Source organism: Ziziphus jujuba, chromosome 11, assembly GCF_031755915.1.
Source record: "Ziziphus jujuba cultivar Dongzao chromosome 11, ASM3175591v1".
Classification (NCBI taxonomy): Eukaryota; Viridiplantae; Streptophyta; class Magnoliopsida; order Rosales; family Rhamnaceae; genus Ziziphus; species Ziziphus jujuba.
This window is the reverse complement of record NC_083389.1, coordinates 401,847-420,385: the sequence shown is the minus strand read 5'-3', so window position 1 is coordinate 420,385 and position 18,539 is coordinate 401,847. Positions and strand designations below refer to the sequence as shown.

General features: G+C 29.4%; 1 pseudogene; it reads left to right on the top strand.

The window, feature by feature from the left end:
• Positions 1-820: 820 nt before the first annotated feature.
• LOC132799877 (DNA-directed RNA polymerase subunit beta''-like) overlaps positions 821-18,539 on the top strand; it is a 107,536-nt pseudogene continuing 89,817 nt past the window's right edge.

Below are 18,539 nucleotides of genomic sequence, written 5' to 3'. Positions count from 1 at the left end.
TTGTTTACCCAAACTAGTTAAACAATAGGAACTTAGTTCAAACCATGTGCCACTTTTTACTATATTTGGAATAGACATGTTGCAGCTGGTTTTTACCTCTTTTGTGTATGAAAAGTTAGGTGTTGACCATTTTACTTTTTAAATTTCAAATACTTTACTCATTTTGTAAGCTCACATGCTTGGCATGTGTGAACTAGTTGTAATTTCAAGCTTATATTGTAAAATGAATGAAATGGCTACACATCCAAGCCTTATTTTCACAAGCCAACGTGTTCCTCTTCTTCTTATCTCTTCTTCAACACCTTAGAACATTTTAGGAACCCTAAAAACCAGAAAACACCATAATCAAAACCTAAAAACACAACTCACACACAACCATTCCCAAGAGCATCACCAAAAGCTTGCTTGTTGCTAACACTTCAAGCTAGCTTGCTCTTGGTCATAACCTTCTCACCCCAACAATATGATATATCAAAACAATCGTTTTTAGTATTTAATGATTCCTAAAAGCAGATTCATCCTCTTTTCTATTTGTGTTGTGGTCATTTAATTTGGTAATAGAAATAATGATAATAACGAATAGAAAGAAATTAATGGTCTGGATCGTGTATCAATGGCCAATCTTCGGTAGAAAAGAAGGTTCCTTGAAAACAATTATTTATTTCTATTTTAGCTTCTCTTTTTTTTTTTTCCAACAAAGAACTGAAAAACAGAAGAAGTGTGGGGAGAAATGACAAGAAGATATTGGAACATCAATTTGGAAGAGATGATGGGAGGAGGAGTTCATTTTGGTCATGGTACTAGGAAATGGAATCCTTGAATGGCACCTTATATCTCTGCAAAGCGTAAAGGTATTCATATTATAAATCTTACCAGAACTGCTACATTTTTGGCAGAAGCTTGTGATTTAGTTTTTGATGTTGCAAGTAGGGGAAAACAATTCTTAATTGTTGGTACCAAAAATAAAGTAGCAGATTCAGTAGCACAGGCTGCAATAAACCCAATGATTCAAGGCAAAGATAAAGGATCTTGGAACAAGGAAATACCATTTTCAATTGTCCCAATAACTAGATCAGAGTGCATAATCAAAGAGATTCTAAAAGAGACAGTCAAAAGGGGGGTTAGGGACCACTCAATAAATGAAATGATTAAAAGGTTTCCTTGAGTTATTTGGGAGTTATCCAACTTGAATTATGAGGGTACAAATTGTAAATATGAATAATTTTTTGGTGGAGGAAAGAATAAGTATTTAAGTCATAGTCTAGGTGATTTGATTATTTTATGGATATATTTGACCTTATCATTGTATACATAGATATAATTTCCAATTTTCTTGAGCCGTACGAGGAGAAAACTTCTTATACGTTTCTAGGGGGGATTGTTCATCTATCCCAATGAACCATTTATCAAATCATTGCAAGTGATGTTCAATCTAGAAGAGAAGGAAGAGATCTTTGGAAAATGGATTTTTAGGACCCCGATCAAGAATCATACCTATTTAAATGTTCCTGCTATTCTATATTTCCTTGAAAAAGGCGCTCAACCTACAGGAACCGTTCATGATATTTCAAAGAAAGCGGGGGTTTTTACGAAACTTACCCTTAATCACGAAACAATAGTCAATTAATGAAATATATCAAAATGAAATATATAAATAAAAAAGGTGGAGATCACTCGTAGAGAGCTTTGTATAGTCTTTTCTCTGCTAGTCTCTTTTAATTTGTTATTCCTACTTTTGATTTTGGGTATTACCATTAATGGTAATGGGGGTTAGTTGGATTCCTATGAACAAATAAAAAGGGGGATTAAGCTTTTTTCTTTTACTTATATTGATTGATTGACTAAATCCGAGCTTTTTTCTACTTCTTTGTTTTTGTTTCGTTACTACATTTTCTTGCATCTTTATACCTTATTTGTCTATATGTCAGTTAGCTATGTAGTGCCAATCCAACACAAGTCCTTATTTTTTTAATTTGAATTTATAACATTATACCAAGGTTTCTAACCACAGGTTGGTTAAGGGTTGAGGTCCATTCCATTAGAACTTGAACTTAATTAAAGATCCGGGCTAATATAATATGGGTTTAGGAGCAGGTTATCCTAGGTTCGTATCAATGTATGTATAGCTAAAAAAGGGCCATACCTAAAATCAGGCCAAGTTATAATTGTTCAGATTGACTCTGTAGTAATAAGATCAGCAAAGCCTTATTTGGCCACTCTAGGAGCAACTGTTCATGGCCATTATGGAGAAATACTTTCCAAAGGAGATACATTAGTTACATTTATATATGAAAAATCGAGATATGGTGATATAGCATAGGGTCTTCCAAAAGTGGAACAAGTGTTAGAAGTTCGTTCGATTGATTCAATATGGATGAACCTAGAAAAGAGGGTTGAGAGCTGGAACGAACATATAACAAGAGTTCTTAGAATTCCTTGGGGATTCTTGATTGGTGCTGAGCTAACTATAGTGAAAACTCATATCTCTTTGGTTAATAAGATCCAAAAGGTTTATCAAGGCCGAGGATCCAGATCCATAATAGACATATAGAAATTATTGTCAAATAACATCAAAAGTGCTGGTTTAAACAAAAAAATCCAGCAATCAAGCAAGAAAAAAAAAAAACAAAAAATGGTCTAAAAAGGACATGCACCGATGAACCTAGCATGGCCACTGTTCAAAATGGAAGAGAAACTAGTGAATATGTGTTCATCGACAGAGGCAGAGGAAAAAGAAAGAAGAAATCCACAAAATCCAGCTAACCCGACTATTCAAGTCTTCTTAATGCACAACAAAGTTTAGATCTTTTAGGGCTTGTACTTGGTAAAAAGATGGGGGTTGAAAAACACACCCAATATTTTTTAAAATATTAATTATGATTTTAAAATATCAAACGGTGAGGCTTGAAAAATTTGGAGGCAAATACAAATGATTTTAAAATTTGAAAGAAAAACTAATTTGCTTAATATTTATTCATTTTTGTGTAAATTACCACTTATTTATAATATTTTAGTACATTTGATTCATATTCTAAACGGTACATTTCATGGGTAAAAAATTAAAAGTAAAAATTCAAATAAATACACGATGCTTTTATCATAAAAAGTGTCGCCTATGTATTTTTAAAATAATTAAATTTATCATATTTTTATTAACTATCGATTAATGTTTATAGCAATATGAATAAAATATAAAATTAATTAAACTATCAAAAATTAAGACAATAGGTGACACCATTTTATTAAAAGTGTACTCTAATTGTTTTAAATTATAAAAAAATTAATTTTATCCAACTTGTAATAATTTAAAAAATAATTAATTTTAAATTGAATCACAAATAAATTAAATGAATAGATTAATTATTTTGTTTTATATTGTTAATTAATATATTTAATATTTATATACGTACGAATACAACATAAATTAATTAAAATTTCAAAAATTAAGACAAGAGCTAACGCTTTGGATGTTAAAAGTATCGCCTAATTGATACGAACGTAATAGTCACCTCAACCTCTAACCAACCTATGATTAGAAACCTTGGTACATAATGAAGATGCCACAATAGGTGATGGAAGGCCTATCGATAAGTCAAACTAAAACACTCATTCACTAATGGTGTTTTAGGTGTTCAAAAGAACAAAGAGAATTCAATCTCACAAATAATTTTCTGTGTAAAATTCAAGCTTCATTCTTATTGAAAAATAATCCTTTAAATAGGCTACAAATCCATGAAATAAAGCCCTAAAAACAAAGGGAAAACCGGCCATACAAAGTAGTTTCCTATGGTGGCCGAAATTCTCACTCCTTTCCTAATCTAATTTGGATTAATTAATTCCTTTATTTTGAATTAGGAATTAATTAATTCACAATGAAAATAATAAAATAATAAATTTCCTAAACTTATTGTTCCAGAAAATAAATAAATAAAAACTAAAAAGTAATGGTAATTTCCTAAAACAAAAAGTAGAATCAAATTAGGAAACCAAAATACTAGCTTTTTGACTAAGTTGATTTTGACCAATCTTTGACCAATTTGAACTCCAAATCAGCTTCAATATGGTTTTTAGGATGCCAAATAAGCTGAATATGAAGTACCACACATTGCCCATGCTTGGAAGAGGAAGAAAAAGCCAACTCAGCAAAATACAGTAAAGTTAGCACAAAATACAATAAAAAACAGGCCAACTTTGAAGCTGTCCGTACAACCCCTTCTTGAATGCCTTTGAAGCTGGATTGACTTGATTCCATATCCTTTTAGACATATGTATTGAATCCATAAAGAGTTGGAACCATTTCATGCTGCCAGTTGTCCATATTTGCACCAAAACTACTACCCGGTTTCGTATCGGCTTCCACCACTTGGATGCTTAGAATAGGCCTTGTATCTTCAAGTATGGACAAGCTCTGTTGAGATTGATTATCCCCTACATAAATGCTCCCAGGTTGTCCTTAAATCTCTTAATTTGAGCTTTTGTGATTGGCCTAGTCTTCATCCATGTCGGGTCAGCACCCCAGCGGGTTATCGGTTGAGCGGGCTCGGGCGGAATCACATTACTAATGCTTCTAAATTATAAAATAATTAATTTTGTCAAATTTTTATTAATTTAAAAAATAATTAATTTAAAATTGAAATACAAATCAATTAAATAAAGGATTAATTATTATCTTCATATTGCTAATTAATATATTTAATTAATATTTTAGTATTATTTTATTCATATTTTTATTAACTATCTATTAAAATTTTCAAAATAATTAAATTTATCGTATTTTTATTTCCTATCTATTAAATATGTATTAACTATCTAGCAAATTGTTAATTTTAAAATAATAAAATTATTATATGAGTTAATCTTTCATTTATTGGAAATATTAGTTTGTTATGCAAATATTTATTTGAACGTTGTTGTCTATTAATTATTTTGCCTGAATTTAACTATTAAACAGTCATAATTTGAGAAAACTAAAAGCAACTTTCAAATTGGAAGGAAAAAAAAAATAAATAAAAGGCAACACTTTTTTTATAAAAGCATCACTAAATATGTAAATAAGCGACACTTTTTTTGAAAAGCGTTTCTAAATACTAAAATAAGCGACACTTTTCTAAAGTGTCGATAAATATTAGGATAACATACTTTTCAAAAGCATCGCTAAATGTTAGAATAGGTGACGCTTTTCTAAAAAAGGGTCACTAAATGTGGTAAAAGGGGCGATACTTTTTTGAAAAAGCATTGTCTATTACTTTTTTTTAAGGGTATATTACACTGCACACCCTCGAAGTTTTTTTTTATTACAACCGAATATCTTCGTGCTTATATTTTTATAACTTCATAAAGGTATCTGGTTATAATTAAAAGAAACTTCTAAGATATGTAATGTAATATACCTTTTTTTTTTAACATAAAAAAAATTTTAAATAATTTTTCAAGGCCTTTAATAATACAATTATTAAGAATAGATCTCTTAAAAATAATTTTATTTTAAAAATTATTCTTACAAGGATAAATAATTGATATATCATTAATTTATAGAATATATCATTGAAAAATATAACAAATATTTATGGCCCTAATTTTATATGGAGAATTCAGGCAAATGCCCTTATTTTGAGACTCTTAATGAAAAATATCCCTCCTCTTTTAACCTTTTTTTATCTACCCGCCTTCTTTTCATTATGGCAACTCTACCCCTTTTCAATAAAGCCATACAATTTTTTTCTCCCTCTTACCAATGTCCCAGCTACCACATTTCACATCCAATTTCCCGATTTCTCTTACTAGTAACCTTTCTCATATTCAAGTGCTTTCTCTGGTTGAATTCGAAGGACGATCTCAAAGATGTGGAAGGAGGTTTTATGCTCAATTTGAGGCATCCAAATGGTGGACCACGACACATATGACATTGACTACGAAGTAGTGGAAAGAGAAAGAGAGAGAGAGAGAGAGAGAGAGAGATAAAGAGAATGAGAGAGAGTAGGTGTGGGTTTACATCAAGATAAGGAACAAGCAGTAGATGCCAAGGAGAGAGATAGAGGGTGTAAGTAAGTTAGAAGGCAGGTGGTTGTGGTTTCAGACCCCTCTCTCTCTCTGTTATCTGTCTTCATTTTTTTTTTTTTTTGAGTTATTCATTCCATTTCCTTTTCCTTCATCTCCACACTATCCTTTTCTTTCTCACTTTGTCTTTATCTATGATCTCAGGTATAGGGTTGTAGTACAATCCTTTTCCCTCTCACTCTCTCTTTCTCTACGATCTCTGCTATGGCATCACAGTACTCAGTCACCAGTCCCATTACTCAGCTCCTTAACTCCTCCTCCAATAGCTGCTCAGCCTCCTTCAATCGATAATGGAGTATTCCTCATCAATTTTGTTCGATTGTATTGCAAATCAAAGCACACTCATAGGAAATTCGAAGCTCTGATGATCTCTCGGTTAAGACCTCATGGTCGGTCAAAGCGGTGCTCAATCTTTAACATACTAGTATATCCTTGGATGAATCACCTTCTCATCCTAACTTGAAGCCACAAGTATGTCTAGCTTTTCATCCGTAATGGTGCCCTTTTTTAATTTATGCCTAGCTTTTCATTCGTAACGGTACCTTTTGTTAATTTATTATTATTATTTTTTTAAGGTTCCTTCAGAGGTTTTGAATGGAATTTTCTGTTGAAAGGTTGTGCTTGCTTATACTCTGAATGCGAGAATAAGGTGATAGTAATATGTGTTACAATTCCATCATTATGATTAAGTTGTTAGCTAGAACATGTTTTTTGCCAATGGTTATATGGAAAGCTTTGGTGCGGCAGAGTTGCGGATTTTTCTTCTGGAAGTTTAGCATGTCATTCTTTACAATGACCCACTAATAAAATTTTTCGTCAAATGTTAAAATTTAACTAAGTCTTTTTTCATTAGTTTTCGTTAGATTAGCACTTTGGACCTGGACTTCCAATTAATTTATTGCTGGCACTTCATCAGTGTTTAATTTTCTTATGCTCTAGTGTTTAATTGGCCAAATTTCACATTGATTATGTGCTCTTCTTTATATTTTCTTTTTAATGTTCATTCTTGATGTGATTTCTTGAACAAACGATTGGTACTTCAAAGAGGCATAATGAATTAAGGAAATTGTTTTCCATATAAAGTGGATATGCTAATGTCAAACGAAAGAAGAACTTGCGAAAGAACTAAAACCTTAACAACCTTATAAGAAAATACATTTTTCATTATTTTTATTATGATAATAAGTGTTATTTTGAAATTATGATTTCAATGTTCTATGAGGTTTTTGTGCTCCCCAAATGGTGTCACTTACATGTATTATATATGGGGAAAGATGGGCACATCACTTCATAGGTCTTCGAAAGGACAGGCAATAGGGTCAAAACCTCCATACCTTATGGTAAAATCTGTTTTCAATATCTTTTTATTTTGCTTTTATCTTGTGCGTACACCTATTTATATGATGAAAACTAGATACTGACTTTTGTAGCTTGTTCATGTATGTTTCATTCTAATATAAAGATAAGTCTACCTCTTATTTCCTACATGTACCTTATCTATGCATTTCTTCCTCCAAATTTGAAGTACAATTTGTTTGAAAGTTATGTCCTATGTCCACTATCTTCTTAGTGTTTACTCATTGAAATTTATCTTTTAAGCATATCTTGGTTATGCAGCCCTTTTTTGGCATGTTTGGATATGGAGGACCTATTGCATATATGCATTTAGAAAGGTATGAGTTGCACCTTCATTTGTGTCCTCATTTTGATTGAATATTCCTAAATGTTTAGTTTTACCTTTTTTCATTTTACTTCCCTGTCCTAGGCATGCTTTTGTTTCTTCAAAGACAAGGAATTCTGAGAAAGTATATATGTTACATCTTGAGAGAGAAGTTTTACTTGGCATTTCTGGCTCTGAACATACTTGGAACGTAGTTAAGTTGCATACCAATTTCTTGATCTGTCAGAGGGCGATTTTCTAATGCTTTTATTTGATTTCTCTTACATCTTTACAATAGAACAACCCAATGGTTTTCAATCTCTTGCACTAGTGGACAACTTCATTTCCATTTTCGACTGATGGTAAATCCCTCAAAAGATAAAATTAGGGACACACCCCACGGAAGTTTTACAAAGGTAGATTGTTGAATCATTATGTTTGCTGTCTAATTTTACATCTATTTCATCTTTTAATGTCATTGTTTTTATTGATAAAATTTTCCTTTACGTTGCCTCTTTTTCTAGTAGATTTGGTTAATACAATTTTTGAGTTGCTTTTTAAAGTCCTTCTAGAAAAAGGCATGTGATCTTAGTAGTTATCCAGATTGACATAGCTTGTGAGTTCTTAAAGCTATGGTTTTTGTAAACTTTAAATAGGCTTGTAATTCTGTTTCCATTTCCAAAATAATAGCAGGTTGAAATTTTTGAACCTATAATCAAAAGGTTGGACATATCTCAACTTCAATGTAGGCTAAAGGACATATAATTTCCTTACATACAGGTCTAGCTTTATGATATTAGTTTCTTTCGTTATTCTGGCTTGTACTTTTAAATATCAATAGTGATGTTGCTTTGTGTGCTTTCCATTCTTCTTTGTGCTATCATTTGTAGGATGCACATCCTATGGTACGTGGTTCTAGGTGAAGGTGTTTCCATATTTGGTAGGATGGTTCTAATAAATTCATGAAGAATGCTTGATGCAATGTCTTGCATAACACATTAGAATAGATTTTTCTAGTTGAGTTCTTGAAGAACTTTTTATATTTCCTTTTTTACTTAATCATACATTCTTGTTGTTTGCTAATATTAATTTTAAAAGTCAAGATGTTCATCCATTTTGTTGATTAATATTTTAAGTTTCTTCCAATGAGTTATGGGTTGCATTGCACTTTATGTTATTAAAAATAACCTCAATATGTTGTGTTCCTACACGAGCTACTGTAATTGGCTAATGAACAAAATATCATACGCATCATTGTGGTACACATTCATACATAGGCATAACAACATTATTATTTTTATGAAATGATACTCTTTCAAGTCCTTTTTCTTTCTGTCCCCCAAATTCATGTTCATCTATATAATCTTCTCTACCTTTAAATAAATAGATTGGACATTAGCAGGAATCTTGAGTGCTCTTCTTTCATATTGGCACTTGGTCTTAACCCTATATGTTAGTAGTTGATAGATTTTTTTGTTTTCCACCCTACAATTTACAAATCCTACTATTGATCCTTTTAGAGAAGGGTTAGTTATGTCTCTCGAAGTGAACATTGGGAAGCAAGGAAATATATCAAAGGTTGGACCTGAAAATATTGCACAAGTTTGTCAGCATTTTCCTGTTACACTCACTCATATTTAATGGTTAACTATGAAATAACTTTTGTAGTTGAACTTTTCAAACTGTGCTAAGTAAATGCAATTTAGTTGAACTTTTTAGTTGAACATTTCGGTTTATGCTTATCTGCATTTTCAATGTTAATTTGAACAGGAAACCTATACAAAATGGATGCTTAAGATGACGGTTGGGCCACAGGTTTTGGAGAAGAATAAGAAGAACAAGTACTACAGTTTTTCTTTGTCTTCGAAGGACAAAACGATGTCGTCTTCGACTGGTCCTAGTTGTTGTGTTATTTTGTTCCCGAACGAATCTCAAAAGCCCTGGTGCTCTGGTCTTTCTATACCCCATTCGCTAATATTCTTCATCTTGTCAATAGTAATTACCGATGAACCACTGGTATTACCAGTGGTTTCCATCGGTAATTATTAAAGAAACATGTGAAAAAAATTTATTGGATTATCGATGGCCCATCATTAATCAAGTTAATATGTAATTTTTGGCTTTTCCAACTCGTTTTTTTTGTTTTCTTTTCTTTACTTTCATTATTATCATGAAATAAAGTTGCATTGAGCATGTTCTTGGTGCAAATATACAATATCAAAGTAATGTATTCAATTATGGTCAATTCGGTTGAAAATTTTGAAAATTGTCTATTACCGATGGTGTCCATCGATAAATTTTCCTACAAGCTTCCAAAAAATTTAGTGGATTACCAATGACTTCCATCGGTAATTATGTTCATCTGTAATTTTTGCACTGTTTTCCAACTCTTTGTGTTTTCTATTTTTTACCATGATTCGTATCATGAAACAAAGTTGCTTTGATCATGTTATATGGTCCAAATACACATTGTCAAAGTAGATGTGTTTTATTATGTTGAATGGAATTGAAATCTTTGAGAATGAACTATTACCGATAGGCCATTGGTATTATCGATGGTGTCCATCGGTAAATCGTCCAGCATGAATTCCTTAATTTGGATGGGATTACCGATGGTTTGCATTGATGATACCGATGACATGTCAGTAATCATGCTCAATAGAAAATTTGTACAATTTTCACAACTCTTTTTTGTTTTATTTTCTTTACGATGATTCTTATCATTAAATGAGGTTGAAATGAACATCTTCTATGGTGTAAATACACATCATGAAAGTAGTAAAATTGGATGTCAAAGTCAAAAACATAAAATCTAAATTGAAAATTTATTAAAGTACAACTCAACAGTATATTTCTTGCTAAACCAATGAATGTCTTATGGCCTAAATAAAAAATCATCATCATTGCTCCTGTCCTAAATAAACTTCAAAGCAAACACCCCACAATCACCCCTATATAATTGCATTCATGAAATAGTGTCAAGGAAGTAACAAATTAATGTTTGTATGCACCATGTAAGAGGGTCGAAAAATTATAAATGAAATCAAATATAAACAAAAAGCAATCTTGTTTTTCTGACATTTAAGCACAATAAAATATCATCAATAGAAGTTAATTTCAAATGACAACACATTCATATCCATTTTGTTGGTGGGGTGCATCTTTGATGATTGTCATTGTGAATGGATCTAAACTTCGAAGCACGTCTGGTTTCTTATCGTAATATCTCCCATCCCTCAATAAGGCAGCATAAACATGAGGCATTCAGCATTTTTAATCTCTTATTGGTTTGCAAATACTTAGTGAGCCATTTCTTAGCCTTGTAAACCAAGATTTTTTCTTTAAAAAAAAATATTACAATAAAAAATTGTAAAATAATACACTTTATCGTAACAAAAAATAAAAATAAAAACCATATATTTTAAATTTAACAAGACCATATAAAAACATCTATGTAATAAATATGATAACCTATTTAAAATAATAAATTTTTTTTATCGTAAATTTAAATTATGATTTATGGTAGGTGTGGAATTTAATCTGAAATGAATTAATTAACCAGCCTAACCACTGGGATGGATCCAGAGTCTTTTATTTGTAAACATGTACATTAATATATATATATATATGTGTGTGTGTGTGTGTGTGTGTGCGTGTGCGCGTGTGTAAGATATTGATATAGTAATTACCACCCAATTCCTTGTGTTTCCACTTATTTATAGCTATTTGTCACGTGCCTAATCAATGCTTGATGCGCGACACTAGCACAAAGTTTCTATATATATACATGTAGATACGTAGTTTTGATAGACAACGAACAATTGAGCTATTTTCTTTGGTACTTGCTTAAAAATATAGTAATTGATTTAGTAGATCCAAGGCATGGCCACTGGCGGTTTGTTCACATTTGGCCAAATTTTTAATGGCATTGGAGAGATTATAGAGTATAAGGGGAAGCACAAAGATTGGTCTGGTGGCACTGTAAATGTTCTATACCCACCAAAAGTTGGCATAGGAGAGTGGCATTCGTTTCTTTATCTCAGCGCTTGTGAATCACTTGCTTGTTCATTAGGGGGTGTCGTCGATTGTGGCATGAATGATAAAGGAGGAGAGATTCAATGGATTGTGGCATTGGACAATAAAGCCGATGTCATAGAAAATCTAATAACTATATAATTAAGCTAGCAAGCTAGTATACATTATATTTAAATTAATATTGTACTGGTTTATGTCACTGCTTGTCCATACATGTATAATCATGCATGCATGAATTTAGCATTTAGATTTTAGGCACATGATCATATAAATATATGCTATTAGTTTATTAGTTTTATCAAATTCACTATTAGTCATTTTAACCCAAAACAATCATTACAAGACATATATAATTGTATTTATATGTTCTTATATATTGAATGTAGGTATACACTGAAGTCCGTGCACCAGCTAAGGTTGACTGGGATGTGATAAAACAAAAGCTGCCTCTTAATCAAAACTCTAGCAGCTATGATGGATGCTTCACCCATGTTTCAATTACTAATGGCAATTTCCCTGAAATTCGAGCAGTACTCACACCAAAGTTCAAAAGCAACAACTAGGTTGCTAGCTAGCACTAGTCATAAGTAATAAGCATGCATCATGTATTGTGTGTGGAATAATGTCATGATACGCACATTATCATGGCCTTTTGTGCTATCTTATGTTGAGGTTGCCTAGCTAAGGCAGTCATAATTAATATGTATGCATGTATGTATGGTGCTATTACAGTTTATGATATGGCAATTTTATGTTATTTTTATGATTTGCTATGGTCTTTCAAATGAAATATTATTAAATTGTGTAATCCTTTGATTTGCAAATATTTAGAGAATCATTTTTTTTCATATGCATGTAACCAGTAGCGGAGCCTTGTAGGCAAAGACTTTTTTTTCCCAAAAAATATTTATAATATTTGTGCTAGTGTTGCGCATCAAGCATTAGTTAGGCACGTGACAGATAGCTATAAATAAGTGAAAACACAAGTAATTGGGAATTAATTACTCTATCAATATCTTACACACACAAACACACACACACACACACACACACATATATATATATATATTAATGTACATGCTTACACAAAAAAAAAAAAAAAAAACCTCTGGATTTGTCCCAATGGCTAGGTTGGGTAATTAATTCATTTCAACAAAATTTTCACACCTACCATAAATCATAGTTTAAATTAACAGTTAAAAAAATTAACTATTTTAAATAGCTTATTATATTTATTACATGGATTTTTTATATAGTTTTGTTAAATTTAAAATATATGATTTTTATTTTTATTTTTCGCTACGATAAAGTGTATTATTTTACAATTTTTTATTGTAACTTTTTTGTGATAAAAATTCTTGGTCTTCAAGGCTCTACCCGTGGTTACATACATAAAAAGCAATGGCTCCCCAAGTATTGCATACTAGAGGATAATACAATTTAGTAATATTTCATTTTAAAGACTATAGTATATCATAAACGCAACATAAAGTTGTTATTTCATAAACATTAATGGCAACAACCATACATGCATACATATTAATTATCCCTGGATTTGCAAAACAGCCTCAACTTACGACAAAGTTGACATAAAAGACGATGATAATATGCATATCATGGCATCTTATATTACTTTTAAACAAAGATTATATGTAACGTGAACAAAAATGTACTAGAATAATATTTTTTTACTAAAATATCAACTATATACATACATAAGTTTAGCAACTATAAATTATACATCTTTGTTATTTATTTTTTTTTTAAAAAAGATCAATATGTATTTTTTAGCTAAAAACAAATGATAAAAAAATGTATAGATGACATATTTCTTTTTTTGATAATTATTTTTCTTTTCATATCTAAAATTAGATACAATACTTTGTGAGGTGATGGTTGTATGGTAAAATAATTTAATTATTTTGTATCAGTATTCGAGATGGTTGCATCGACAAATTTGCTAATACAATATGGTACTAAGATTAATTAAATTGAAAAGTTATGTTAAAATTTGGATTGCATGCACGTGAGGTGTAGTGAATAGTACACAAGAAAATATGTTAAAATTATGGAGTGCCAGAGGAGCATGGAGTGCATGTGTATGGTGCAGTAAGCAGTATCCAAGAAAATGTCTTAGAATTCTCTTCTGCCTCACTGTATTTCTTTTAATGATTTATAATAATTTCTCTTTCTTTCTCATCTTTTAAATTTATAATTTTTTTAAATTATAAATATAAATGATGTACGTTCAAATAAATTTTATTTAATATTTTATACTATTTTAAATAAAAAATATATACTATGAATAAAAATTTATTAAAATAATATATTTTCTATGAAATATAAATTATATACATACATGCCAAGTTAGAGAACTAAAAATTATCCATCTCTATCATTCAATAAAAATAAAATATAATGATCTATACATCTTTGTTAGGAAGAAAAAACGTACACAAGATATCTTTTATTTTTTGATAATGTTTTTTTCATATCTAAAATTAGATACAATACTTTGTGAGGCGACGGTTGTATAGTAAAATAATTTAATTACTTTGTATAAGTGTTTGAGATGGTTGTATCGACAAATTAGCTAATATAGTATGGTATTAAGATTAATTAAATTGAAAAGTTATGTTAAAATTTGGATTGCATGCATGTGAAGTGTAGTGAGTAGTGCCCAAGAAAATATGTTAAATTATGGAGTCTCAGTGGAGTGCATACATGTGAGGAATCTTGATTAGTATCCAAGAAAATATGTTAAAAAAATATATATATATATATATATGTTTTGAATTATGGAGTGTCCGAGGAGCAGTGGAGGGCATGCATGTGAGGTGTGGTGACCAAAAACATATGTTAGAAATTTCTTCCGTCTCATACTGTGTTCATTTTGATTATTTATAATAATTTTTCCATGTGCACATATTTCAAATTTATAATTTTAAATTATAAATGTAAATAATTTATTGATTGAATTCATTTTATTTAACATGTTATATTATTTTAAATAAAAAATACTTATATTATGAATAAAAATAATTTAAAATAATATTTTTTAATGAAATATTAGTTACTTGCATATATATCGCCGCTCACGAACTAAAAATTATGCATGTTTATTGTTGAAAAAATATAATGATCAATTCATCTTTGTTAAGCAAAAAAAAAAAAAAAAAAAAAAAGGTACAGTAGCTATATTTTATTTTTTAATAAATTTTTTTTCAAATCTAAAAATAGATACAATACTTTATTAACTTACTAAAATAACTTAACTATTTTGTATAAGTTTTCGAACTGGTTGTATCAACATATTAGCTAAAAAAATATGACATAAAGATTAACTAAATTGATAAATTATATTAAATAATGTTATTATTAGTGTCATAAATGCAGTGGAGCGCATGCATGTGAGGTGTCGTGAGTAGTATCTAAGAAACTATGTCAAAATTATGGAGTACTAGAGGAGCAGTGGATTGCATGTGTGTGAGGTGCGATGAGCAGTATCCAAGAAAATATATTAGAATTTTCTTCCGCCTCACTGTATTTCTTCTAATCATTTATAATAATTTCTCTTTCTTTCTCATCTTTCAAATTTATAATTTTTAAATTATAAATATAAATGACCTACGATCAAATCAATTTTATTTAATATTTTAGACTATTTTAAATAAAAAATATATACTATGAATAAAAATATATTAAAATAATATATTTTCTAATGAAATATCAATTATATACATACATGTCAAGGCTCAGGAACTAAAAATTATCCATCTCTATCATTCAACAAAAATAAAAAATTATGATCTATACATATTTGTTAGAAAGAAAAAAACGTACAAAAGATATTTTTTATTATTTGATAAGTTTTTTTTTTGGTTTTCATATCTAAAATTAAATACAATACTTTGTGAGGCGATGGTTGTGTAGTAAAATAATTTCATTACTTTGTATAAGTGTTTGAGATGGTTGCATTGACAAATTAGCTAACACAGTATGGTACTAAGAATAATTAAATTGGAAAGTTATGTTAAATTTGGATTGCATGCATGTGAAGTGTAGTGAGTAGTGCCAAAGAAAATATTTTAAAATTATGGAGTGTCAGTAGAGCAACAGAATGCATGCATGTGAGGCATCTTGATTAGTGTCCAAGAAAATATGTTAAAAAAAAAACAAGGAAATATATTTTGAATTATAGAGTGCCTGAGGAGCAATGGAGGGCATGCATGTGAGGTGCGGTGACCAATAAATTATGTTAGAATTTTCTTCTTTCTCACACTGTGTTCATTTTTATTATTTACAATAATTTTTTCCATGTGCACATATTTCAAATTTATGATTTTTAAATTATAAATATGAATAATTTATCGATTGAATTAATTTTATTTAGCATATTATATTATTTTAAATAAAAAATACCTATATTATGAATAAAAATAATTTAAAATAGTATTTTTTAATGAGATATCAGTTACCTACATATATATTGCCGCTCACGAACTAAAAATTATGCCTGTTTGTTGTTCAAGAGAAAAATAATGATCGATTCATCTTTGTTAACAAAAAAAAAAAAAAAAGTACAGAAGCTATATTTTATTTTTTGATAATTTTTTCTTTTTGTTTTCAATTCTAAAAATAGATACAATACTTTATTAACTTACTAAAATAACTTAACTGCTTTGTGTAAGTTTTCAAAATGGTTGTATCTACAAATTAGCTAATAAAATATGACATTAAGTTTAATTAAATTGAAAATTTATATTAAAATTATGTTAATATTAGTGCCATAGGTGCAATGGAGTGCATGTATGTGAGGTTCCGTGAGTAGTATCCAAGAAAATATTTCGAAATTATGGAGTGCGAGAGGAGTAGTGGAGTGCATGTGTGCGTGGTGCGTTGAACAGTATCCAAGAAAATATGTTAGAATTTTCTTCCGCCTCACTGTATTTATTTTCATTATTTATAATAATTTCTCTTTCTTTCTTATCTTTCAAATTTATAATTTTTAAATTATAAATATTAATTATCTACGATCAAATCAATTTTATTTAATATTTTATATTATTTTAAATGAAAAATATAGACTATGAATAAAAATATATTAAAATAATATATTTTCTAATGAAATATCTATTATATACATACATGCCAAGGTTCAGGAACTAAAAATTATCCATTTCTATCATTCAACAAAAATAACAAATAATGATCTATACATCTTTGTTACAAAGAAGAAACGTACACAAGATATTTTTTATTTTTTGATAAATTTTTTGTTTTGTTTTCATATCTAAAATTAGATGGAGTACTATTTTAATTGTCGATTGCATGAATAAATAATATAATTACTTTGTATAAGTTTTCGAGATAGTTGCGTCCACATATTAGCTAATAAAATATGATACTAAGATTAATTAAATGGAGAAAATTTTGTTTGCTCTAGGGCACTACTGCTGACTCTTTAGCATTTCTTTTATGCTTATCGTGGGTAACTTAATTTTCAATTGGTATGTGACGTCACGGTGCATGACATCAGCAGTATAGAACAAAAGTTTGATACACGTGGCATTAAATTATGAAGCGTTAGAGGAGTGGTGGAGTGCATGCGTGTGAGGTGTCCAAGAAAATATGTTAGAACCTTCTTCCATTTTGTAGTACTGTATTTCTTTTAATTATTTGAAATAATTTTTCTTCTTATTTCACTATTTTAAATTTATGATTTTTAAATTATTGATGTAAGTAGTTTATTAATTGAATAAATCTTTTGTATTGTTTTTAAACAAAAAAAAACAATACATATTTTGAATAAAAATAGAATAAATCTTTTGTATTGTTTTTTTAAAAAAATTTAAAAATATATTTTGAATAAAAATATACTTAAATAATATTTTGCTTATAAAAATATCAATTATATACATACGTAGTTCGATTCAGCAACTATGAATTATATATTTTTGTTGTTTAACAAAACAAAAATTATCAATAAAAAAATAAAATGATTAGTTATTTATAAAATTTAAAAAAAATTAAAAAATTATTTGAAATAAGTTATTTTATTTATTACTTGTATTTTTTGTACGGCTTTGTTAAATTTAAAGTATATGATTTTTATTTTTATATTTTGCCTTATGATCAAATGCTGTAGTTTATAAATTTTTTTTTTCGAGAAAAAGTCTTTGCCAGTAAGGCTTCGCTACTTGTTACATGCATACGAAAAAAATGGTTCTCTAAGTATTTGCAAACCAAAGAATAACACAATTTGATAATATTTTATTTAAAAGACCATAGCATATGATAAAAGTAACATAAAATTGCCATGTCATAAACTGTAATGGCACCATACATGCATGCATACATATTAATTATGACTGCCTCAACATATGATAACACCAAAGGCCATGATAATGTGGATATCATGATATTATTCCACGCACAGTACATGATGCATGCTTATTACTTATGATCAGTGCTAGTTGGAAACCTAGTTCTTGCTTGTGAAGTTCGGCATGAGTATTGCTCGAATTTCAGGGAAATTGCCATCAGTAATTGATACATGGGTGAAGCATCCGTCATAGTTGCTAAAGTCTTGATTAAGAGGCAGCTTTTGTTCTATCACCTCCCAGTCAACCTTAGCTGGTACACGGACTTTAGTGTATACCTACATTTCAATATATAAGAACATATAAATACAATTATATATGTCTCACAATGATTTTATTTTTCTTTTTATGTTAAAATGACTAATACTGAATTTGATAAAACTAATAAACTAATAGCTTATACT